Source organism: Moschus berezovskii, chromosome X (genome assembly GCF_049115385.1).
Source record: "Moschus berezovskii isolate FMDL1 chromosome X, NW_MosBer_1.0, whole genome shotgun sequence".
Taxonomy (NCBI): Eukaryota; Metazoa; Chordata; class Mammalia; order Artiodactyla; family Moschidae; genus Moschus; species Moschus berezovskii.
The window spans coordinates 117170636-117197461 of NC_142488.1; the positions used below are offsets into that span (position 1 = coordinate 117170636).

General features: G+C 37.8%; 1 non-coding gene across 1 annotated transcript; it reads right to left on the reverse strand.

The window, feature by feature from the left end:
* Positions 1-1878: 1878 nt before the first annotated feature.
* Positions 1879-1985, reverse strand: LOC129535314 (U6 spliceosomal RNA). Its single transcript, XR_008681589.2, has one exon. It is a non-coding gene; the product is annotated as a U6 spliceosomal RNA (small nuclear RNA).
* Between the last annotated feature and the right edge of the window lie 24841 nt (positions 1986-26826).

Below are 26826 nucleotides of genomic sequence, written 5' to 3' on the forward strand. Positions count from 1 at the left end.
TTTCTGTGGTGGGAACCATTAAGATCTAGTCTCAGCAACTTTGAAGTTTATAATGCATTATTGTCATCTATAATCATTAGGCTGTGTGTTAGTTCTCTAGGACTTATTTACCTTATTTCAAATTTGTACCCTTAAACTGGGCTTCCCTGGTGGCTCAATGTAAAAAATCCACCTGCAATGCTGGAGACACAGGAGATGAGGGTTCAATTCCTGGGTCAGGAAGATTCTCTGAAGGATAAAATGGCAATCTGTTCCAGCATTTTTGCCAGGAAAATCCCATGGATGAGGAGCCTGGCGGGCTACAGTCCATGGGGTTGCAAACAGTCAGACATGACTGAGCACACACACACATACACCCTTAACTGCATCTCCCAAATTCCCCCACCCACCAACCCCTGGTAACTACCATTCTGTTTTTACAAGCTCAGTTTTTTAAGAATCCATATATAAATATCATACAGTATTTTGTCTTCCTCTGTCTTTTTAGTGACAGTGATATTCCATTATGTATATGTATATGTGTGTGTGTGTGTGTATGCATGCCACATTTTCTTTATTCATTCAGCTATCGATGCACATTTAGATTGTTTCCATGTCTTGTCTATTTAATGCTCCAGTGATCAGTAGGGTGAATATATCTTTTTAAATTAGTGATTTTGTCCATTCGTCTGTAGATGGACATCTAGGTTGCTTCCATGTCCTGGCTATTGTAAACAGTGCTGCAATGAACACTGGAGTGCATGTGTCTCTTTCAATTCTGGTTTCCTCGGTGTGTTTGCCCAGGATTGGAATTGCTGGGTCGTATGGCAGTTCTTTTTCCAGTTTTTTAAGGAATTGCCACACTGTTCTCCATAGTAAAGAAAGCTGTGGTACGTACACACAATGGAGTATTACTCAGCAATTAAAAAGAATACACTTGAATCAGTTCTAATGAGGTGGATGAAACTGGAACCTATTATACAGAGTGAAGTAAGCCAGAAAGAAAAACACCAATACAGTATACTAACACATATATATGGAATTTAGAAAGATGATAATGATAACCCTGTGTACGAGACAGCAAAAGAGACACAGATGTATAGAACAGACTTTTGGACTCTGTGGGAGAGGGCGAGGGTAGGATGATTTGGGAGAATGGCATTGAAAGATGTATATTATCATATGTGAAACGAATCGCCAGTCCAGGTTTGATGCATGATACAGGATGCTCGGGGCTGGTGTACTGGGATGAACCAGAGGGATGGGATGGGGAGGGAGGTGGGAGGGGGGTTCAAGATGGGGAGCACATGTATACCCAGGGCAGATTCATGTCAATGTATGACAAAACCGATACAATAATGTAAAGTTAAAAAAAAAATAGTGATTTTGTTTTCTTTGGGTAAATACCCAGATGTGAAGTTGATGGATTATATGGCAGTTCTGTTTTCAATATTTTGAGGAAACTCCATGTGGTTTTCCACCAATTTATGATACCACACACAAAGGTTCCCTCTTTTCCACATCCTCGGCAACACTTGTTTCTTGTTTTTTTATAATTGCCACTTTATAGGTGTGATGTGGTAGCTCACTGTAGTTTTGACTTGCATTTCCCTGATGATTAGTGATGTTATGCATTTTTTCAGCTGTCTGTTGGCCATCTGTACAAAAATTTCTATTCAATGCCTCTGCCCATTTTTTAATTGAGTTTGTTTTTTGATATTGAGTTGCATGAATTCTTTATATGTTTTAGATATTGCATATATCTGATATTGCAAATATCTTCTCTCATTCAGTAGGCTGACTTTTGTTTTCTTGATAGTTTCCTTTGCTGTGCAAAGCTGTTTAGTTGATATAGTCCCATTTGTTTATTTTTGCTTTTGTGTCCCGTGCCCAAGTAGATAAAATACAGAATGTAGCACAAATTTCTGTGCCATCCTTACTCAGAGGCCATGCTAATCGTCTTGGTATTGCTCCAGTTTTAGCATGTGTGTTGCCCATGCAAGCCCTCACTACTGATTTTTTAACATGGTTCTGAAGGTACATGCCAGTACAATTAGAGAGGAGATTATGAGGTGTATATTTATATACATATATGAAAAATGTTGTAATATTTGCAAATTTTATACTTGCTTACATGAATACACAAAAGAATTTTTGGATGGCTGAGTATAATAGTAAAGAGCAAACAACTTTTATAAGTACAGACAATAACCAATTGGAAGTTATAATGAAACAAAATACTACATTTAAAATAAAAAAATAAATTTAACAAGAGATATGCAAAATCAGTACAAATTAGGAAAACGAACATTTTCTTTAATATGAAATTTCAATATTGTAAAGATGTCAGCTCTTCCTAATGTAAGTAATAAACTTAATTCTATGTCAATAACTAGAGTAGAGTGTTACTTATTTGTTCGTTCTTTGAACTGGAAAGACATTCACATGGAAAATAGGAAAAACGTTCAAGAAAATTCTAGTCTAAGAACAGTAACAAGTTACAGTTTCTCCCATATTTTAAAATATTGAGTTGGACTCAGCAATGAAGACCAAGCAAGTAGAGTTACAGTAATGTAATAATAATGTATGACTAGACATGCAGATCGGAGAAGGCGATGGCAAGCCACTCTAGTACTCTTGCCTGGAAAATCCCATGGATGGAGAAGCCTGGTAGACTGCAGTCCATGGGGTCGCGAAGAGTTGGACATGACTGAGTGACTTCACTTTCAGTTTTCACTTTCATGCATTGGAGAAGGAAATGGCAACCCACTCCAGTGTTCTTGCCTGGAGAATCCCAGGGACAGGGGAGCCTGGTGGGCTGCTGTCTATGTGGTCGCACAGAGTCTGACACGACTGAAGTGACTTAGCAGCAGCAGCAGCAGCTGTGTTACTTATCTCACTTAGCATAATACCCTTAAGTATCACCTATGTTGTTGCAAATGGTAGGATTTCCCTCTTTCTCATAACTGACTAATACTCCATTGACTATATATACACCGATCTTTATCCATTAATCTATTGACAGGCATAAGTTGTTTCTCTATCTTGGCTGTTGTGAATAAGGCTGTAATAAGCATGGGACTGCTATATCTTTTCAATATCCTGCTTTGGGTATATACTTTAGGTTTATACCTAGGAGTGGAGGAGTGTTAACCATAGATGCTGAGCCAATTTGCATTTCCAACAGTGTATAAGAGGACCCTTTTCTCCACATCCTGGCCAACATTTGTTATCTCTTGTGTTCTTGATGATACTATTCTAAAATATTTGAGGTGATACCTCATTTTAGTTTTGATTTGCATTTCCCTAGTGATTATTGATGTTGAGCATCTTTTCCTGGAGCTGTTGGCTATTTGGATGTCTTTGGGAAAGTGTTTATTTAATCACCCTGCCCATTTTTTAATTAGATTATGTTCTTTGTTATTGAATTGTATGAGTTCTTTACATATTTTGGATACTAACCCCTTATTCAAAATGTGGTTTGCAAATATTTTCTCTCATTCCATATGTTGCCATTTTAGTTTTTGAGTGTTTCTTTTGTTGTACAGGTTTTGTTTTTCTCAGAGAAGGATCTGGGAAGGTTCACTGGCTCTGCTGGTTCCATAGTCCTCACCAAAGTCTGTATGCCTATTACCTGATGCACAGGTGGGTGAGACTCTTTCTAGGTCCCTTGGTGTATGTACTAGATCCAACAGCTTTCATAAAGGCACTTTTGTTTGCAAGTGGACGTATGATTTGTTGTTTAAAAAGAGGGGATTAAAAGATGGCGCATCTTATGCTGCCATGATGCTGAGGTTACTATCCTGCAGCAGGTTCTCTTGAAGGGAAAATGTGAAGCGGGGACCTTCAGCGAAGCCACAGCCCACCACTTGCATTGCACAGATGTACTTCTCCATGCAAGATCAGGGAAACAGCTCCTCCACAGTTCTCTTGAATCTCTCTTTCTGATGAAACTTAGAAGAGAGATGCTAGTGGGACAAACTATAGTTCCTATTGTAGTTGGTCTCAAGTTCTCATCTTTTCCCCCTCTCCATTATTTATTCATTCTAAATTACCCTTATCCTTAGCTATCATCTTAAAGGTCTTGGGGGTCAATGTGGTATCACTCAAAACTTCATGCCTGAAGAGTCTGCTGCTGCTGCTGCTGCTAAGTCACTTCAGTCGTGTCCGACTCTGTGTGACCCCATAGACGGAAGCCCACCAGGCTCCCCCGTCCCTGGGATTCTCCAGGCAAGAACACTGGAGTGGGTTGCCATTTCCTTCTCCAATGTGTGAAAGTGGAAAGTGAAAAGTGAAAGTGAAGTCGCTCAGTCGTGTCCGACCCTTAGCGACCCCATGGACTGCAGCCTACCAGGCTCCTCCATCCATGGGATTTTCTAGGCGATAGTACTGGAGTGGCTTGCCATTGCCTTCTCCGCTGAAGAGTCTAAACCCTAGTAATCATATCCTTACCTTGTAGGAGTTGTTGCATGTGTCCAGTTAGTTACAACAGAGCAAGGAAATATAATATCAATAGGGACCCAGATGGATCCAAATAATACTTCCCTGTCCCCATTGTGTAAGAGCAGCCCTGTTTCCTTTCTCTTGTTATCATTATCAGTTATTTCTGCTCCAAATAATAACTTCTCTTCCAGCTTGTTGTTCCCTGAACACAGAGTCTAAACTGCCTTGGTGGTAATTGTAGATTATAATTTATTGGCACACAGTAAAGATGAACCCACTTTGGGACCTCTCTCTCTGAAGATTCCAGAGTTGCAGGTATAGAAAGCACAGAATCCTCTAATGAGTCACTGGAAATGATAATATGCAGGGCTTATCTTACTTCTGCTGCTTCATTCCTGGACCCATCTGTATCCTTTTACTGCAGACACAGTGCTACATAGAGGTCCCTTGCTATTTGTTTCTATCTGACACCAAGTACCTTGCCATTCAAAAAATTCTCGATCCTCTAACACTGTCTGTGTGTCCCAGAAGTCAATTGAATTCTTACATTAACCAGTGTTAATGCAGACCCCATAAGTTAAGGCTCAGTTCCAGAAAACTGCCCTAACTTCAGATGCCAGTCATAAATCCTGTGGGTCAACTTATGGCCAATCAGCCATAAATTTGGATATTCCTACAATGCAGGTCTCAGGTTTAATAATTCACTAGAACAACCCATAGAAATTATAAAAGTATTATTCAGTTGACCCTGTATAGTACCAACTCTTCACATAATCAAAATTCCTCTGTATTCAGGTTCTTCTATATTCATGGCTCTAATGGTATAGTCAACCAACTGCAGATCATGCAGTACTGTAGTATTTAAAATTGAAAAATATCTATGTATAAGTTGACCCATGAGTTCAAAGGTCAACTGTATTTAAAATTACAGTTTTATTATAAAGGATACAACTGAGGAACAGACAAATGGAAGAGATGCACAGGGATGTACGGAGGGATGGGGATGAGGAGCACATAGCTTCCTTGCCTTCTCCAGGCATACCACCCTCCCAGAACATTGATGTGGTCACCAACCTGGAAGTTCCCTGAACTTCGTTGTTCAAGAGTACTTAACAAAGTCTTACTATGTAAGTATGTTTAATGAAATCATTGGCTCTTAGTCATTAAACTCAATCTCTAGCCCTTCATTTTTTGTGGAAGTTGAGGAGTGGGGTTGAAAGTTACCCTTTAATCATGTGCTTTATTTCTCTGGCAGCCAGCCCATGCTGAAACTATCTAGGGCCCGCCAAGAGTCACTTCATTAGCATAAGCTCCGGTATGTAGAAGGGGCTTATTATAAATAACAAAAGACACTCAGTCACTCAGGAAATTCCAAGCATTTGAGGAGTTCTGTGCAAGGGCCAAGGACAAAGATCAAATGTATATATTTTTTATTATACCACAGGCAACCTTCTGATTTTTGCCCACAGTGTCCGTATAGTAAAACATCATCAAAGTCAAAAGATACTGGCATACTACTAGAGTCCATTCAGTCATAATTAGTTCAGTTCATCATATCCTATGAAAATGTCTCTCAGAATGGACCAGTCAGGTTTGCAGGCTTCCATTTGATCTTGTCAGGTTACAAAAGCAGGCATAGACTCAGTAATATTAATATATGCTTTTACCCTTTCAAGAATCTGATAGATTTTAACTAAAAGATAATATCATCTCTTGATCTGAACCTCTTTCAAGGTATTAATCTAATATTGCATTTCCCTCTTATTTAACACATTTATTCAATCCTTTCCCCTTAGCTACTATTCCTCTTTATCTCTATTTATACCCAATGTTTCCCACATTTGGAAGGGACATTAAGTTCAGTCACCTTGCTGGTCTAGATTACAGGCAGCAATAGTCTAGCGAGTACCTCCCCCTAAGTCCATTCCCATTCATATAGGGTAGGGATACATAGGGACAAAACTAATGGGCTATTTTTACCACTAGGCAATATAGCTGCATTCATTATAAAACCTATTTTTGTCAGATGGGGGTGAAGGAATAACCTGCTTAGGAATTTTGATATGCAGGTTTAAATATAAAGTTATATATATATATATATTTGCTTAGGAAACCATCTGTGTTTCTGGCACTTGTAGTTTCAGCTCTGGCCCTCTGATCACTGTGCGTGCATGCTAAATCGCTTCAGTCCTATCTGACTCTTTGCGACCGCATGGACAGTACTCCACCAGGTTACTCTGTCCATGGGATTTTTCAGACAAGAATATTGGAATGGATTGCCATGTCCTCCTCCAGGGGATCTTCCTGACCCAGGGATGGAACCCATGTCTCTTATGTCTCCTGCATTGGCAGGAAGATTCTTTACCACTGGCACCACCTGCAAAGCCCACTGTATCATGTAAGGAAAAGAGAGCTGAACTTATGTGGTGTAGGAAAAGTGTAGTCGTCATACCAACATCCTCCCCTCCTGGGAAGAACTGCATAGTCATGCCAGCATCTTCCTCCTTCCCCTCTTCTACAAACCCAGAGAAACAGGTGAGAATTTAATGGGGACATTCCCTTAGCAGTCCTCATGTTGAGGGTGAGCATATATTCCCAAAGCACATAGGTCAGCCCTTGATGCCTGTATCTCTTCCCATTTTAGACAATGGTGTTTCAGTTAGCAGCACCAAATTTTTATCAAACTGTTACTCTCAGGAGAATATTTCTTTGCCTCTTGTTAGACATTATGGGCTGTAAAATGTGTTCAGAGGTACAAATTGTTACAATATCTTCTGTTTCAGCTCTTTTATTGTACTCTAAGTAAACATGTGCGTCTAATACTGGGTGAGTAAAACTCAGCCCAGACTCAAGGTCTATTTCTGTTGGGAACCCTAGGTAACACCCTGAGGCTACTAGCATTTTGAGACATGTTAAGCCTCAAATGCGGCAAGAAGAACATGTCTAGATTCAGCCTATCTGAACAAATGCTTTACTGCAGTTGCCCTATATCCATTCCTTTCATGGAATCAAATAGGACCTTAGGTAAACAGGTCAAAATATCTACTAGTTGATTCCAATCACATTTCAAACTTGGAAGACGATTCTCTGGCAGGCCTTGACATATTCTGTTTTAATGTATCCCTTAAATTCTCATAGTTCTTTCTTTCCATAGGGCCATGCCTTGTAGGGGCACACCCTTCCCAGGACAGTTTTCCATTTCCCTCTTTTTGACCAAGTAGCCAGGGCATTGGCCACTGCCTATGAGACAGTAAAATCCAAAATATTATGACAAATAGCCTAAAACTCAGCTCGTTGAGCTGTTTTGGTTTTATCTTCCTTGATCACTGTGTTGGAATTTCAAATAGGTTGCTGTTCGTTAACTTTGGAATTGTCTTCCATAAACCAAACAGCTCTTTGGTGTTCAGTTTAAATCTGTTTAAAGGCTCCTTCCAAGTGACAATAAAATCTGGCAGGTCCTTGCATGGTTCCCAAGTCAGTACTGGGGAAATGAGTCTACCTGCTTAATAAACTGAGTAACTCCCTGCATTTTCTCAATAGTATAAATCATTTACATTTTATGATGGAACTTTTCTGAGTACTGCCCTCCCATTAGAAACTCTTCTCCAAAATCACCCATGACATTTTGTATAATTTCAGTTTCAAAATTATTTTTGTCCTTCAATCCTAAGAGCAGTTTCAGTTAATGTTGATTACAAGTTAGTAATTACCCCTCAAATGGAAATTCTCTAGTCCTAAGTTCCAGTAGTCATTGTTGGAAGGCATTTCTGCCGTGAACCCAGTCTAGGCTCCATGTATGGCTCTTGTACAAAGACTCTGTCTGTCCCAGCACTCCACGTCTTATTGTATACTTTGTGTCTAAGGAAACTTCTTCATTTTTATTTATTATGTCCAATTAATATTGGTTGAAGGGCAGATTTGCATGCCTTCTGTTTTACAATGCTAGGTAGAAGAACTGTTCTTCGGTCACCCACAATATCTATTCCCATATTACATATTATACTCAGTGAAAGAGACATAACTACCTCACATAAAGCCTGTTCAAACACACCAGATTTTGTCCAAACTTTCACTTTAATCCCATTAATCCTTGCATTCCTAACTGTAACCTCTTTTTGTACTTCCTCAACAGGTTTTGATTTTATGGTACTAAGTAGAATAAATGCTTCCCAGTCAGACACTAAATCCTTTCCCATAAAACAGTCAAGTAAAGGAGACAAGAATCCTTTCCATAAAGTCTGTTTAACCATTCCAATTTTCACCCAAACTTTCACTTTAATTATGTCAATTTTTGTGTTTTTATATTCTTTCAATCTAACTGTAGCTTGCGTTAGGATTTATCCAACAGATTTTGTTACCACAGTGATTGTGGCTCCCATATCACAGAGTTCCAGAAACATCTTTTTCCCACCTTCTATTTTGCCTCCTCAGAAGCAGTCAAATCTTCAAAAAGGGCCTTTTGTTAAATTCCATTGATAACTTTTACCTTTAGCCATTGATTAGAACACAGCTGCTCTCCCATACCAGGGTTGACTTTGTAGTTACCTAGGAATTAAAAGTTCCTTACCCTTCACCTTTTCATCCTTTCTCTTCCTAAGCCACATGTTTCTGTGAGTCAGGGACATTATAGAAAATCCCCCATTTTCTGGCATCAAATGCTGTTTTTTTTTTCTGATATTAAATATATTGTTTCAATAGCAGTTTTCGTTTCTTCAGCATCAACTGAGTGTCCCAGAATATAATTTAACTCTGATACTAACTATGCTAAGTTAGTGCAGACCTCACAAGTTGAGGGCTCAGTCTACCGTCTTTACTTCAGATTCTAGTCACAAGTCCCAGGGTCCACCTGCACTTCTGACCAAACAACTGTAAATCTGAAGGTTCTCATGAGCCCCCTTCAGGTTAGATAATTTGTTAGAATGATACTTAGAACTCCAGAAAGTGCTATGCTAAATATAGTTGTATTATAAAAGATACAACTCAGAAACAGCCAAATGGAAGAGATAGGGCAAAGTATGGGGGAGGACTGGTGAGCAGAGATTCCATGCCCTGTCCAGGCATGCCACCATGCCAGTATGTTGACCAGCCCAGAAGATCCTGAAACTTTGTTATTCAAGATTATTCAATGAAGCCTTATTACATTAGTATGGTTGATTAAATCATCGGTCATTAGTGACTAAACTCAATCTCTAGCCCTCTACCCTCTCTGGAGACTGAGGATAGCACTGAAAGTTCCAACCTTCTAACTACATAGTTGGTTCTTCTGGGAGTATACTCCCATCCTGAAGCTAACTAGGGACAGACAGCCAAGAGTCATTTCATTAGCACAAACTCAGGTATGCTAGAAAGGACTTTGCTATAAACAATGTAAAATAATAAAAGTATTATTCCACAAGTGTATAGGAGGCATGTTTAAGGATGGCACCCCAAACTCACAGAGTATTACCTCAGAGCTGATACTTCATGTGTACCCTAAAAAGGAAGTTCCACAAATCAATTATATTTAAAAATATAACTACAGTGATAACTGGGAAAATGGTCTAGAAAAAAGATAATATATTAATAAGGTAATCAATAATGAAGTTATTTCAATAAATAGTTCAATAGGAGAAATGATAAGATAGTGTAAGGGAAGAAACACTTCTTCTACCTCCTAGGTTCTGTGATTGAGCCCAAGAACTACATGGACACAAGACAGATTAATAGGAGAAAAGCATATAAATTTAAAAAAATATTCTAATGTGCACACAAGGGTCTTCATAAGAAAAATGAAGACCCAAAGAAGCAGTTAGGACTAAGAGCTTATATAAATATTTGTAAGAAAGAGATGAGACAAGAGTTTGAACTAAAGGCAGTAAATTTGAGGACAGTGAGTAGGAAATATACAGGGGAAATACAGAAGATAAGAATTATTTTAGTAGGTTTTTTATACAGATCCATTTTGGCGTCAACTCCCAGTCTTGGGTGATAAAAATATTCTTCTCTTCCTGATACAGAGAATGTATGTTTCTCATGAAATATTTTATGACTTGTTTTTATGTAAAAAGGGAGAGAGGTCAAAGATCCCTTTCTGCATTTACCCTTTCTCAAATGCATTCAAATTAAAATAATAAATATGGCAAAGCAGCATATCTTGGAGTGGCATGTTCTGAATTCTTTCAATAGTAAAAGTAAGGATGGGGAGGATAAAAATATTTGAAAGGGATTTAGGGGGTATAATTGGTTGAATCAGTGAAGTATTAGATGTGGATATTGAAGGGGAGTGAAGAGTCAATGTTTAATCTAGGAGCTTGAGAGGGGAGGAAATAGATGACATGATATGACATGTGGAATACAGAAGTAAGAACGGGTTTTGATTATAGAGGAAATATGGGTTTGATTTGGGATTTGCTATATTTAAAGCCATTGGTGAATACTACTAGTAAATTCATATATGTCTGAAACACAGGTCAAGTTTGAGGAGGTGGATTTTGAAGTTATCTGTACCTAAATTACATATAATATCTTTTGGTTGTATGATTTCTTTGGAAAAACTTTTGGTGTTTTTCCAAACAGCAGAGGGATGTTTGGAAAAGGTGGCCAAAGATAAGACTTTTGGTGAATATTAATATTTAAAAGTTGGAGAAAAAGAAAGCAGCAAAGAAAATTGATAAGATGGAATGTAGGAGAGTGAGTTGAAAAATAGTAATCTGGAGAAAAATATGAGAAGGAATTTGTGAAAGAAATATATGATATGACTTTCAACTGCTGTAGATAGAGCAAGTTAGGGGTACTTAAGGGGCCAACTCAATTTAGCAACCAAGGAGTCTGTGTTTAAAACTAAAAAGGAGTCAATGACAATAGTTTCAGTGAAGTAGTTGGGACAAAAACTATGGTGGTGGATTGGAAAGTCAAAGCAAGTGGAGATCTTCCAGAGATGAATAGTCTTTCAAGAAGTTTGAGAGAAAAGAGGAAAAGAGGGCAGTAGTTTGAGGAATTACCATTGCAAGGGAGGTGTTTTATAAATGGACAATCCCATTTATTTCTACATGCCAAACAGAGCAAATCAGTGGAAAAGAAGAAATCAAAAATAAAGAAGCATGATAATTCAGTAAAGTTTCTGGAGTAGCCTTGAAGAAATGGAAAAAAACACATTAGGAAGAGTTAGCTATAAAAAAAGACAGCACATTCATACTCTTGATGAAAGGAAACCTATTTAAAAATTTTGTTTAACTTTATCCACTCGATCATCTTATATTAACTGCCAATTTTCAATTCTCTGTTGTAACATACAGAAGAAAGAAATAGTGATAATCCGAATTTTAATATAAACAAAAGGTCTCTGTTCCACTTGATTGAACTATAAGGCTGAAAAGATGGCTATGGAAGAATAGTGGTGAAGATAATCCATAGAATAGAAAAAAGAGTAGCATTTATAAATGAAAGCAAGCTTTTAAGAGATGATAAGTAATTTATTGCTTTGAATTAAGAAACTTAGAATAACCATGCTGCTATTGCTAAGTCACTTCAGTCATGTCCGACTCTGTGTGACCCCGTAGACAGCTTCCTACCAGGTTCCCCGTCCCTGGGATTCTCCAGGCAAGAACACTAGAGTGGGTTGCCAATTCCTTCTCCAATGCATGAAAGTGAACAGTGAAAGTGAAGTCGCTCAGTTGTGTCCAACTCTTCGCGACCCTATGGACTACAGCCTACCAGGCTCCTCCGTCCATGGGATTTTCCAGGCAAGAGTACTGGAGTGGGGTGCCATTGCCTTCTCCTAGAATAACTATAGGCAGAAGTTCATCTTTGTAAAAAATTCTTCAGAAATATTCAAGTTATATGAGTGTGCTTCAGTATTTCAACTCCTAATACATTGTTATTCAGTCACTAAGTCATGTTCAACTCTGCGACCCGTTAGACTGCAGCATGCCAGGTTCCTCTGTCTTTCACTGTCTTCCAGAGTTTGCTCAGACTCATGTCCAATGAGATGGTGATGTCATCCAACCATCTCATCTTCTGTCACCTCTTTCTCTTCCTGCCCTCTATCTTTCCTAGCATCAGGGTGTTTTCCAATGAGTTGGCTCTCTGTATCAGGTCATCAAAGTATTGGAGATTCAGCTTCAGCATCAGTCCTTCCAATGAATATTCAGGGTTGATATCCTTTACCATTGACTGGTTTGATCTCCTTGCTATTCAAGAGACTCTCAAGAGTCTTCTCCAGCATCACAATTCGAAAGCATCAATTCTTTGGTGCTCAGTCTTCTTTATCATCCAACTCTCACATCAATACATGACTACTGAAAAAGCCATTGCTTTGACTATATGCACCATTGGTGGCAAAGTAATGTCTCTGCTTTTTAATACACTGTCTGGGTTTGTTATAGCTTTTTTTCCCAAAGGGCAAGTGTCTTTTAATTTCACAGCTGCAGTCACCTTCTGCAGTGATTTTGGAGCCCAAGAAAATAAAATCTGTCACTGTTTCCACTTTCTCATCTATTTGCCATGAAGTGATGGGACTGGATATCACGATCTTAGTTTTTTGAATGTTGAGTTTTAAGCCAGCTTTTTCACTCTTCTCTTTCACCCTCATCAAGAGGCTCTTTAGTTCCTCTTCACTTTCTGCCATTAGAGTAGTAACATGTGCCTATCTGAGGTTGTTGATATTTCTCCCAGCAATCTTGATTTCAGCTTGTGCTTCATCCAGCCCAGTATTTTGCATGATGTACTAAGAATATAAGTTAAATAAGCAGAGTGACAATATACAGCCTTGATATACCCCTTTTCCAATGTGGAACCAGTCCATTGTCCCACGTCCAGTACTATCTGTTGCTTTTTGACCTGGATGCAGGCTTCTCAGGAGGCAGGTTAGATGGGCTGATATTCCCATCTCTTTAAGAATTCCCTGTAGTTTGTTGTGATCCACACAGTAAAAAGCTTTAGCATAGTCAAGTAGAAGCAGAAGTAGATATTTCTTCTGGAATTTTCTTGCTTTTCCTATGATTGAAGGATGTTGGCAATTTGATCTCTGGTTCCTCTGTCTTTTCTAAATACATTGTATGCACCAGTAAAAATCACATAAAAATTTCCTCAAAGACTAAGTGAGGCTATTTACATTTTATTCTTATCTGGTTGCTCCTTTCAAAGCCCCCCAAACAACAGAAAGTCCCTAATGTAATTTCTAGAAGTTTTACAGTGGTACATTAAAGATCTTCATATTGAAACAGCAATGACAGACCTGCACTGAAATAAAGGACTGATAGAATCTGGGAGGATGGATCTATGGTACACTGCTGTGTCAGCAAGCTTGCCATTTGCTGAGTAAGACTTGATAAACAGCAAAATCAATTTAAATAATTATGAGTTAATCCATCCCAGTGGGTATTACCAACTCTAGAGAGTGAGTATGCTAGATATTAAAATAAGTGTTAAAGGCTAGAAAGAGAATGTTTACAAGCTTCTTCACTACTCACGTATTTTAAAATGCAGTTTAATATTTTTACTAAATGCAGTTATTTAAAATAATTTTTGATACTGTGTTTAATATTCCTAGTGCAAGTCATTGTTATCTTATCTCATACCCATAAGGAATGGCTGATAAGGATTGCAAAAAAATGTGTAACAAGTCTGATTAGAAAATTAATTTGAATGCAAATGCTCCTTTAATTGCAGCATTCCCCTGTTCTGGTCCAATATAATTTTTATTAGAGTCTGAAAATATCCTTCCATATAGCTCAAATATTTTAATACAATTATTTGAAATCAAAGGAAACCTAAAAATAATATTTATTACATAATCAACATGTTTGTGGCATGAAAGACAGTATGCTAATGGTTAGGTTTAGAAACAAACCAGTTCTGAGACGTACAACATGTTAATAGCTTCATTTAAGGAGCTAAAAAATAGATAATGTAACAGCTTATATTGGAAACCACATCATATTATAAATATTGCTTAGCTAGAAAACTTTTATTCCCTTCCCCTTTCTTTAAGTGGAATATAGTTACACTAACACAGAGTTGGACACCACTGAAGTGACTTAGCAGCAGCAGCAGCAGCAAGAGTCATCAAAAAGAGCTCAGGCAAATCTCTGAAAGAAGTTAGAAGCAGGACATTCACAATGGATTCTTTGTAAGTTGACAGGAAATATCAAAGCCAAAAAATAATACACTACTCTGCTGAGAATAACCTGTTTTATAGGTCTAATCTCAAGCATTTAACTTGGCATTGGTATCCTTATATATGAGTATATATATATTTTCAATTAAAAAACCTGGACTCTGTGGACTTTTCAACAACCATTCAAGTTTATGTCAGGTAAAACACATGGGGACTCCATTGTATAAGAAATGGAGGAATTTTTCTCTAAACTCAGACATTTGTTAATGTAACTTAGGAACCACCTTGCCACTCAGTCAATCAGCTAGGCCAATAGTAGATTGGCTATTATTTATGGGATACACAATTATGCGGTACTATGCTTGATTTGTAAAATCCCAGGTGGCTCAGTGGTAAAAATCTGCCTGCAACATAGGAGACATAGATTAAATCCCTGGGTCGGAAGATTTCCTGGAGGAGGAAATGGCAACCCACTCCAGTATTCCATGGATAGAGGAGCCTGGTGGGCTACATACAGTCTATAGGGTCGCAGAGTCAGATACAACTGAGCTGGTTTGCACTAGTAAATGCTTTGTTTACATTATTTCTAAACTTTCTTCCAGCTCACACAAATGCCCTCTTGTTTCTTGGTTATGGCTCTGGTTAACCTCAGATATACTGAATCATGAAACAGATTAGAATCTAAATGCTGTGAAAATTCATTGGCTTGTAATATTAAACAACCTCAACCTTTTACTCTTGCTCTTTGCTCTTTTGGATCTAAGGTGCATGTTTTCATCTTTACCTTACAAGGCTGGATACGATGTGCTTCTGTTGGCACAGAGCTTAAGTATAATCTGTGTGCTTATGAATTAATCAACCACTACCAGGTCAACTGGTAAAAGAAAGAGTGCAGGAGTAAGTGGTTTAAAAAGGAGTGACATTTGACTGAGGGTCAGGATTATTATGGTGAACAGATTGTGTGAGGAATTTAAATTTAAAAAGATCCAGAAGGGAAGAGAAAACATGATTTCAAAGAAATATAGCATCATGGAGAAAAAACACTCCCTGCTTTGAATCCATTCTGCTTTGAAAATGCTATCCCAGTGTGATTCTGAAATTTTCCTCAGCAATAATGGTAATAATGGCAGCCTCACCATTTGGAAATTACTTATTCATCAAATTCTCATCGTCTGGTTTCTTAGCCTAGTTTTTGGCACATAACAGATTTCCAGCATACTTTTTGTTGAAAGAATCATCTTATAATATTTTCATAAGTACACCATTAGATTTAATATGTGAGAGTTGGACTGTGAAGAAAGCTGATTGCCAAAGAATTGATGCTTTTAAACTCTGGTGTTGGAGAAGACTCTTGAGAGGCCCTTGGACTGCAAGGAGATCCAACCAGTCCATCCTAAAGAAGATCAGTCCTGGGTGTTCTTTGGAAGGACTGATGCTAAAGCTGAAACTCCAATACTTTGGCCACCTCATGCGAAGAGTTGACTCACTGGAAAAGACTCTGATGCTGGGAGGGATTGGGGGCAGGAGGAGAAGGGGACGACAGAGAATGAGATGGCTGGATGGCATCACTGACTCGATGGACATGAGTTTGAGTGAACTCCGGGAGTTGGTGATGGACAGGGAGGCCTGGCGTGCTGTGATTCATGGGGTCGCAAAGAGTCGGACACGACTGAGCGACTGAACTGACTTGAACTGAAATGAAAGCCATGGTCTATTTATGTCCCTTATATGTTGTTCTGAGCTGCACTGTGTCCCCTTCAAATTCATATGTTGGCAGTCCTAACCAGTAGTACCTTAATAATGTGCTCACATTTGAAGAGAGAAACTTTAAAGAGGCAGTTAAGTTAAAATGAGGTCATTAGGCTGGGCCATAATCTAATACGACTGGAGTCCTTATAAGAAGATGAAATTTAGACACAGACATACAGAGTGAAGACCTCTGAAGACATAGGGAGGAGACAGCTACCTGCAACCAAGGAGAGCGGTTTGGAACAAATCCTTCTCTTAAGGCCCTCAGAAGATACCAACACCTGCTGGCACTTTGAGCTTGGACTTCTAGCCTCTATAGCTGTGAGAAAATAAATTTCTGTTATTAACCTACCTAGACTGTGATACTTTATTATGGCAGCCCTACCAAACTAATACAGGTTTTTTCAGTTGTGCATAAATCACCAGAAATTTCCTATTTTGGAATAGTGTCAAAATGACTTTGTTATTAAGTATAAATTAAGAAATATCACTGACACATTCCTATAGAATATTTCTCAGGGCCCCTTTGGCTACACACATCCTGACCTCCACCTCTGTTCTGGTCCATACATGCTAGTGTACTCAATATCAACTTGGAACCATTGAAGAGAATTAAGACAAAAAGTTGCCTAAACCTGTAAAAGGACTTCCCAGGTGGCATGAGTGGTAAAGAACCTGCCTGCCAATGCAGGAGACATAAAAGACGTGGGTTCAATTCCTGGGTCGGGAAGAGCCCCTAGAGGAGGGCATGGCAACCCACTCCAGTATCCTTGCCTGGAGAATCCCATGGACAGAGGAGCCTGGAGGGCTACTGTCCATAGGGTTGCAAAGAGTCAGACATGACTGAAGTGACTTGGCACATGCACGTAGCAACAGAGATGAACTTTAAAAAAAACAGTTTAAACATACTACATGACAAGATGCAATTTGACAGGTTGTTAAGAGTATAAATCTGACATCCAGACATATGGGTTTTTTTTTTCCCAGCTCTTCTTTCTAGTTGTATGCATGATCTTGGCCAAGTTACTTAAATTTTCTGTGTTTTAGTTTCTTCTTCTATTTATGTGGATAATAACAGTACTTACACCATAATATTGCTGTGATGATCAAATGACTTTGTACATATAAAGGTGCTTAGAACAGCATCTGACACATGGAAAGTATTGTCATTTTTAACAATTATTTAAAATTAACGCCATTTAGATAAATTATAAACATATAGAAAATAACACCATATATTTTCAAAGCATGCATTTAAACAAAAAATAAATTAAATATATTTTAATGCTTATCTATATATATAAAGAGGAAAGGAAGTAGAAAGTGATGTTAAAAAAGAATGTATGAATGAATGAGTGAATGAATGAAGTTAATAAGTAAATGAATGAGCCAATGTACAAACAGACTGAAAAGGTGCTTTACACAGGTTGGTGACTGATTATGTCCTGTGAACAAAGGTGTCTGAATAAATCAACATTCTGCAGCTGAGTTGCAAAAGGAAAAGGAATACAGAAAGGAAGGGAGGGAGGGAACCAAGGATTAAAGAAAGAAATCTTCAGTCCCACATATGTAAATTGAAGCTTTGGTTTAAAAATATATAGCTCAAAGACACCACTTAGAGTCTTGAAGTTGATATATCTGTGGAACACAACATAAACTGCCAAAAAAAAAAATCAAATTCAGAGCACCACACCATACCTGTTCAAAAGAATCATTCTCCCTCAGTAATCAAAAGAACTGTTGGTGATGTTAGACTTGGGTCCTTGAAGATCACTCTGGGAGAAACAAAACACTGTATAATTAATTTAAAATAGGTAAATACCCTTAGAGTGAATCCTGATGGAAAAGGTATTTTAGAAATTTCAAAAAATTTAAAACCAAGGAAATTTCTTCCTCTCCTTTCCCCCTACAAAATAATGCCTTGCAATTACTGACAAATAAATACATTCAGTGTTTTCCTCTATTATTTCAGACTATTATTAAAGGACCTTTTTAAAATGAAGGCATGGCTAAAAACAGGCACTCTATTTAAAAAGCTCATGCATTAGTATGTTTCCGGCAATTTATCATTATTTTTGCCAGTTTAAATACCAGGTATTTTAAAAAGCTTAATTGTCTAAATACAGAAGAAGATGAAAGTAAACAAAGGAATGATTTATTATTCTTTCCGTTATAACCAAATCAACCCTGATTTATAAGTTCCTTTTCATTGTATTTTTCTAATATCTCTTCTCTCTGAGTTCAAACCCTTTTACAAAGGTTAGTTCATTTATCTTTCTAATTGTCCCCTTAAGGAAGGTAGTAGGTTATTATCACTATCTTCATGAAAAGATGAACAACAGAGGAAAAATGATGGTTCACAGATGAAATTAAGCTGTATAAATTTTACAAATTTCCATAATATCATCTGTATTACTTTACCTTACATACACATCGTGTGCTGTTGTCCAGCTTTTTGATGAATATACATACTGTCTTGATAGCTAGTGCATAACTTCCTCCTGTTTATTAAGGCATGTGTTGTGTTTTCTTCTTGCTTGGAGCTTTTTACTAATCCTAGTATACATAGCTGAGCATATGAAAGGGAGCTGCTGCTGCTGCTGCTGCTAAGTCACTTCAGTCGTGTCCGACTCTGTGTGACCCCATAGACGGAAGCCCACCAGGCTTCCCCCATCCCTGGGATTCTCCAGGCAAGAACACTGGAGTGGGTTGCCATTTCCTTCTCCAGTGTGTGAAAGTGAAAAGTGAAAGTGAAGTTGCTCAGTCATGTCTTACCCTTAGCGACCCCACGGACTGCAGCCTACCAGGCTCCTCCATCCATGGGATTCTCCAGAGTATTGGAGTGGCCGAAAGGGAGCTAACAAATGTCTATTAATGAATGTTTATCTGGAAAAGATAACTGTATTGTACCTCTTACTGACACAAAAGTAGGGTAGGCCCAGAAATTCACTGCCAGAAATCACCCTTGATCTCCATCGTAGATGAAAATAACAGCCTTCCAGTAAAGCTGAAACTCCAATACTTTGGCCACCTCATGCGACGAGTTGACTCACTGGAAAAGAATCTGATGCTGGGAGGGATTGGGGGCAGGAGGAGACGGGGATGACAGAGAATGAGATGGCTGGATGGCATCACCGACTCAATGGACATGAGTTTGAGTGAACTCCGGGAGTTGGTGATGGACAGGGAGGCCTGGCGTGCTGTGATTCATGGGTTCGCAAAGAGTCGGACACGACTAAGCAACTGAACTGAACAGAATTGAACTGAAGGCTCTTTTTCTAAATCCTGTAACATGTAACACTGTTTCAATATGTAGGCTATTAATATGGGGAATGAATTTAAAAGAGCACATAGAGGGGCTTCCCTGGTGGTTCAGTGGTAAAGAATCCATCTGCCAGTGCCAGAGACACGGGTTTGATTCCTGATCCAGGAAGATCCCACATACTGCAGAGGAGCTAAGCCAGTGCACCACAATAACTGAGCCTGCATGTCCTAGAGACCATGTTCAGCAACAAGAGAAGCCACTGAAATGAGGAGACCATGCAGGGCAACTAGAGAGCAGCCCCTGCTTGCCACAACTGAAGAAAGCCCACACGCAGCAACGAAGACCCAGAACAGCCAAAATTAAATAAATAATAATTTTTAAAAGAATAAATAAAAGAGCATATGGAAATGTCATAGTAACATAGAATATTAGAACATAGATGGATAGCACTCTAGACTTGAATCTTGTAAGAACGAGGGTTTCAGTTGTGCCAGATGAAATAAGTTCTGGGAATCTAATGTACAGCAATGTGACTGTAATTAACAATACTCTATTGTATACTAGAAATTTGCTAAGAGGGTAGATCTTAAGTGTTCATACACACAAAGTAACTATGTATGGTGATGACTATGTATCTTGATTGTGATGATTATTTCACAATGTATCTCAAACATCAAGTTATACATCTTAAATAGATAATATTTTTATTTGTCAATTATACCTCAATAAAGCTGGAAAGAAAAAGAATTGTATTAGAGTCTGAAGAGAAATCACCAGTTTCCTCATTCTCCATACTCATTCTTAACTATGTAAGTTTTGAAGTTGAGAGAATATTTAAATCTTGTCTCCCATTCTTTATTTAACTCACTTTGAGACTGCAAGATGTTGATATGATCAAGGATAAAGTACAATAATCACCAAGGATGGAAGACTCTGTGAGAATTGTTAAACTGGATTATCCATCTTAGCTAGGGTGGTCAGATATCATTGTTTAAATATTTGTTTAGAAAATTATAACACCCTAGAAAATCTAATGTCCCTCTTTCCATGCTAGCCAAAGCAATGTTTTTTTAAGTTGCTCTTTTAAGTTTTCAGATAAATCGTTGAAGAGAAATATTGAAATTTTAATATGCATTAAAATACGTATAAGGGTTTGCTACTTGGTATCCAATAAAAATCTCAGAAGTCTATACACAACACTTGCCAAATTAAAATTTCAACATTTTTTAGGAACATGGCTGGAAGTTATATTAATCCTTATCTCTGCATTACTATAATAGGAAGCTCACTTGATGGTGTACAAGCCCTCTGTAGCGAGCATCTTAAAATGTTCCCCATTTCCATCACTTTCTATTATCTCATTATACTTTATCTGAATGTCATATACTGCTTTTTCTCACTTTTATGCCTCTGAATACTTTGCTCTCTAGGCCTAGAATGCACTTCAGTTCAGTTCAGTTCAGTTCAGTTCAGTTGCTCAGTCGTGTCCGACTCTTTGCGAACCCATGAATCACAGCACGCCAGGCCTCCCTTTCCATCACCAACTCCCGGAGTTCACTCAAACTCATGTCCATCGAGTCGGTGATGCCATCCAGCCATCTCATCTCTGTCGTCCCCTTCTCCTCCTGCCCCCAATCCTTCGCAGCATCAGAGTCTTTTCCAGTGAGTCAACTCGTCGCATGAGGTGGCCAAAGTATTGCAGTTTCAGCTTTAGCATCAGTCCTTCCAATGAACACCCAGGATTGATCTCCTTTAGAATGGACTGGTTGGATCTCCTTGCAGTCCAAGGGACTCTCAAGAGTTGTCTCCAGCACCACAGTTCAAAAGCATCAATACTTCAGCGATCAGCCTTCTTCACAGTCCAACTCTCACATCCATACATGACCACGGGAAAACCCATAGCGTTGACTAGATGGACCTTTGTTTGCAAAGTGATGTCTCTGCTTTTTAATATACTATCTAGGTTGGTCATAACTTTTCATCCAAGGAAAAGGCGTCTTTTAATTTCATGGCTGCAATCAGCATCCACAGAGATTTTGGAGCCCAAAAAAATAAAGTCTGACACTGTTTCCAATGTTTCCCCATCTATTTCCCATGAAGTGATGGGAAGAGATGCCATGATCTTTGTTTTCTGAATGTTTAGCTTCAGGCCAACCTTTTCACTCTCCTCTTTCACTTTCATCAAGAGGCTTTTTAGTACCTCTTCACTTTCTGCCATAAGGGTGGTGTCATCTGCATATCTGAGGTTATTGATATTTCTCCCAGCAATCTTGATTTCAGCTTGTGCTTCTTCCAGCCCAGCATTCCTCATGATGTACTCTGCATATAAGTTAAATAAGCAGGGTGACAATATACAACCTTGACGTATTCTTTTTCCTATTTGGAAACAGTCTGTTGTTCCATGTCCAGTTCTAAAAGTTGCTTCCTGACCTGCATACAGGTTTCTCAAGAGGCAGGTCAGGTGGTCTGGGATTCCCATCTCTTTCAGAATGTTCCACAGTTTGTTGTGATCCACACAGTCAAAGGCTATGGCATAGTCAATGAAGCAGAAATAGATGTTTTTCTGGAACTCTCTAGCTTTTTTCATGATCCAGCAGATGTTGGCAATTTGATCTCTGGTTCCTCTGCCTTTTCTAAAACCTGCTTGAACATCTGGGAGTTCACGGTTCACATATTGCTGAAGCCTGGCTTGGAGAATTTTGAGCATGACTTTACTAGCGTGTGAGATGAGTGCAATTGTGTGGTAGTTTGAGCATTCTTTGGCATTGCCTTTCTTTGGGACTGGAATGAAAACTGACCTTTTCTAGTCCTGTGGCCACTGCTCAGTTTTCCAAATTTGCTGGCATATTGAGTGCAGCACTTTCACAGCATCATCTTTCAGGATTTGAAATAGCTCACTTGGAATTCCATCACCTCCACTAGCTTTGTTCGAAGTGATGCTTTCTAAGCCCACTTGACTTCACATTCCAAGATGTCTGGCTCTAGGTGAGTGATCACACCATCATGATTATCTTGGTCATGAAGATCTTTTTTGTACAGTTCTTCTGTGTATTCTTGTCACCACTTCTTAATATCTTCTGCTTCTGTTAGGTCCATACCATTTCTGTCCTTTATCGAGCCCATCTTTGCATGAAATGTTCCCTTGGAAACTCTAATTTTCTTGAAGAGATTTCTTGTTTTTCCTATTCAGTTGTTTTCCTCTATTTCTTTGCATTGATCCCTGAGGAAGGCTTTCTTATCTCTCCTTGCTATTCTCTGGAACTCTGCATTCAAATGCTTATATCTTCCCTTTTCTCCTTTGCTTTTCACTTCTCTTCTGTTCACAGCTATTTGTAAGGCCTCCTCAGACAGCCATTTTGCTTTTTTGCATTTCTTTTCCATGGGGATGATCTTGGTTCCTGTCTCCTGTACAATGTCACGAACCTCCGTCCAGAGTTCATCAGGCACTCTATCTATCAGATCTAGTCCCTTAAATCTATTTCTCACTTCCACTGTATAATCATAAGGGATTTGATTTAGGTCATATCTGAATGGTCTAGTGGTTTCTGAGCCACAGTCAGCTTCTGGTCTTGTTTTTGCTAACTGTATAGAGCTTCTCCATCTTTGGCTGCAAAGAATATAATCAATCTGATTTCAGCTTTGACCATCTTGTGATGTCCATGTGCAGAATGCCCTTACCTATCATTTAAGACATTCTCACTCATTCTTCAAGAATCATCTCAATAACTCCTTATCAAAGTCTTCTCTAATATATATAATCCCGATAGCCTCAGGAGACTCGATTATTCTTTCTTACCACACCCCTCAAAGAAAAGTGTTTATTCCATGCTTTGTGCCACCACCATACTTTTTACATACTTCTATTCTGTAACATCTTATGGAAAAACCTAAAGAAAAATTTTGGCCAACCCAACATAATAGCACTTATAAAGCCACAGTGCAAGTATGTCTACATGTGGGCTTCTTTGCAAGGTCATGAATCTTTGGAAGGCAGGAAGGCAGAGACTGTATCTGATATATAGCTGCATGAATGTTGAATTAGAATTCGAGCATGAGAATAAACATTCAACCACAGGATGCTTCTCAAACTTTAAAAAACGATTGTTCTAACTTTTCAAGTTTTTGCTTCAACTTGTGATACAGTTTTTTAAATTTCTCTTTATCTTCTCTCACCAAAAATGAGATAAATTGTTTACAAATAGACAAACTCTGTAAAATAATTTTGGCCCTTAGACTATACATTTTGATATCACTGTCACTCTAGAGCTAATGGTAATATTGAGAGGATTTTCTTATATCTATTAACAATCAAGTGCTTCCATTTCTACAATATATCACGAACATTTAAATTTTACACAAATGTATCAGGTAGCTTAAAGTCTGTAATGAAGTCTGAATTTTGTTTTAAATACTCAGAAACCTTGTGGCTTTTATGTGTCTGGTAATATTCATAAAAACACTAAAATATAATTACTATTAATAATGTTTTTCATTATCAAAGTCATACTGTTCCTTGTTCATATTTATTATTAAGTCTATATATTAACCTGATACCATGCTGATGCTGCTGCTGCTGCTGCTAAGTCACTTCAGTCGTGTCCGACTCTGTGTGACCCCATAGATGGCAGCCCACCAGGCTCCCCCGTCCCTGGGATTCTCCAGGCAAGAACACTGGAGTGGGTTGCCATTTCCTTCTCCAATGTGTGAAAGTGAAAAGTGAAAGTGAAGTCGCTCAGTCGTGTCCGACCCTTAGCGACCCCGTGGACTTCAGCCTACCAGGCTCCTCGGTCCATGGGATTTTCCAGGCAAGAATACTGGAGTGGCTTGCCATTGCCTTCTCCGAACAGCAATCATATAAAGCTGCATGAGATTGTTTCTCTTAAATTTAAAATATTATTCACCTTTGTTGTATCAGCTAGCAAGATAATTTTAAAGACCATTATCAAAATTCAAAGAAGAAATGAATCATCATCTAACAGGCATAAAGTATGTATTAATTGAATAAAAATGAACTTCTACAAAGACTTGATTTTATATAACAATATTATAATATGCATCCACATGGTACACATTTTAAATTTATCAACAAATGTTAAATTCAAAAATAAAGTTATATTTTTATTTGGAAACCTAATTATTAAATACATTTTTTTCACAAAAATAGACGTGATCAAAATAAGATGTATTTATGTCAATGTATGGCAAAAACAATATAATATTGTAAAGTAATTAGCCTTCAATAAAAACAAGATAAAAAAAAAAGACCAGTACTTACAATTTAGTTTTCATGTCCCCTATAGCTACTTGTGGTAAATATCTCTTTCATATTTTAATTAGGTCACAAATAGAGGTGTAATAGATTGGATTAATCTCTAGTAATGAAAAATATGCATTTTCAGTGATAAACCTATTTTCAACTATGAATGATGCATTCTGAATGTAGTTAATATTAAAATTTCACTTTTTACTTTATGTTATTCATTTTAACTGGATTATGTGCAATAAAATGGTAAATATACCTATATAAGTTTTAACTCCAGAGTTTGTAAAATTGGGTTTTCTCTCAACAGTCAATAAATAAATGATAATGACAACTCTAAAGTTATGAATAATGATTAATCATCCTGGCAAAGTTAGAAAAATAACACCTGACTAAAATCATAATAAAATCAGGAAGTGCACTTTATAAAAGAAAAATTTTTCTTAGCAACTTCATTATCCAAAATTACCATTTTAAGTAGGTGATTAATCCTCCTTGCTGATAAAATTAAATTCTAATAATTGTTTTTCAATACAAATGCACTTCTTTCATTTAAAAGAAGGCCAGTTTATTGAAGAACTCTTATGCTCCCTGAATTCAAATATAGCCTCATTTCTTAGATTTATTAAGCACTACTGTGATGACAAGTGAACATTATAAATTGCTACTTATATCAATGCTACAAATTCCAGAAGAAAAAATATGCTTTATGTCCATCTTAGTGTATAACAAATTGTTTTCCTTGCCACTACAATTTATTTCTGTTTTAAATGACATTTTGCCTTTATTCAGTTTAATCTTAAGTTTTAGGTCAAATTGCTATGTCCTGACATTGGTAATTAGTGAACAATCCTGTCCTTGTTTTAGCCATAATTGGATAAAAATGATGATCAAGCGGCAATGACAGAACAGTTCCTCTTGGCAAGGATGCTTAAGAAAGTGGTTTTTTGTTCCTTTGTTTCTTTGTCCCCTAGCAATGAAAGATTTTCTGATGTTACAGGTATTTAAAGAGTAAGGCAAATTATATTGTATATATATTTAGGTGCAAGTTTTACTTGAAACAGAAAAGCAGTTCTCGGTTTGTCTTCATGGACATGTAAGCAAATATCTTATAAACCTTAAAATAGTATCTTAAAGTACTCTGTATATATATTAATTCCTTAGACATTTTTTAAAGGAGTTAATATCGACTATATTTTATGAATAATAGCATGTGGGTGAGAGAAAAGCAAGTAACTCCATGAGGAACCATATTCCAAAGGTTTTATTTATCCATGAAATCATGAGTTACTCTGAAATGTGTGTGCAGATCATACACACACACACACACACACACACACACTTGAAGGGAAGCTTTCAAGTCCACCTCTGTTACTTACAGACATATATGTACATAGGCCAAGCAAATATCTGACTAAAAATACTACTAAATGAACTACAGGGTCTGATGGTAAATAGATATTCAAGCCAACAAGGGGTTAGAATCAGAGTTGAGGCGTGCCTAGCTGACCAGAAACAAATAGATTGCCAGTTACTACTCCAGCAATGATGGGCATATTTGGGATCAGCACAGAATTGCAACTTGGGGTCTGAAACAATGGCAAACCATGTGCAACTTTCCCACATGGAAAACGGATAGAAGCCTTCTGTAGAAAAGAAAGGGAAGTTTGGGAGGATAAGAGTAAATAGAGTCCGTGGCTCTTCACTGAGTCTGGGCCAGGAAAGAAAGCGAAGTCTGTCTTCTTCCTCTTGGGCTCTGCGGTCTTCTCAGGGCACGAGAGCTCCCCCTTCTGGGAGTTCTCTATTTAGTTGCGGTTTCTGCATATTTTTTACTGCCTCATGAAGATAGTTTAAAACATTCTGACAGATTAGAAAAAAAAAAAGAGTAAAAATTTACAAGTGTTTATTTTAGGAAACAAGGTTATAATGTCTGATTTTAGGGCAGAAGTATTTACTTTCTCTCTGCCCTATCTTTGTATTTCCTTCTGTATGAGTACATAACACTGAACAAGCAAGTGTTAAAAAATCTTCAGG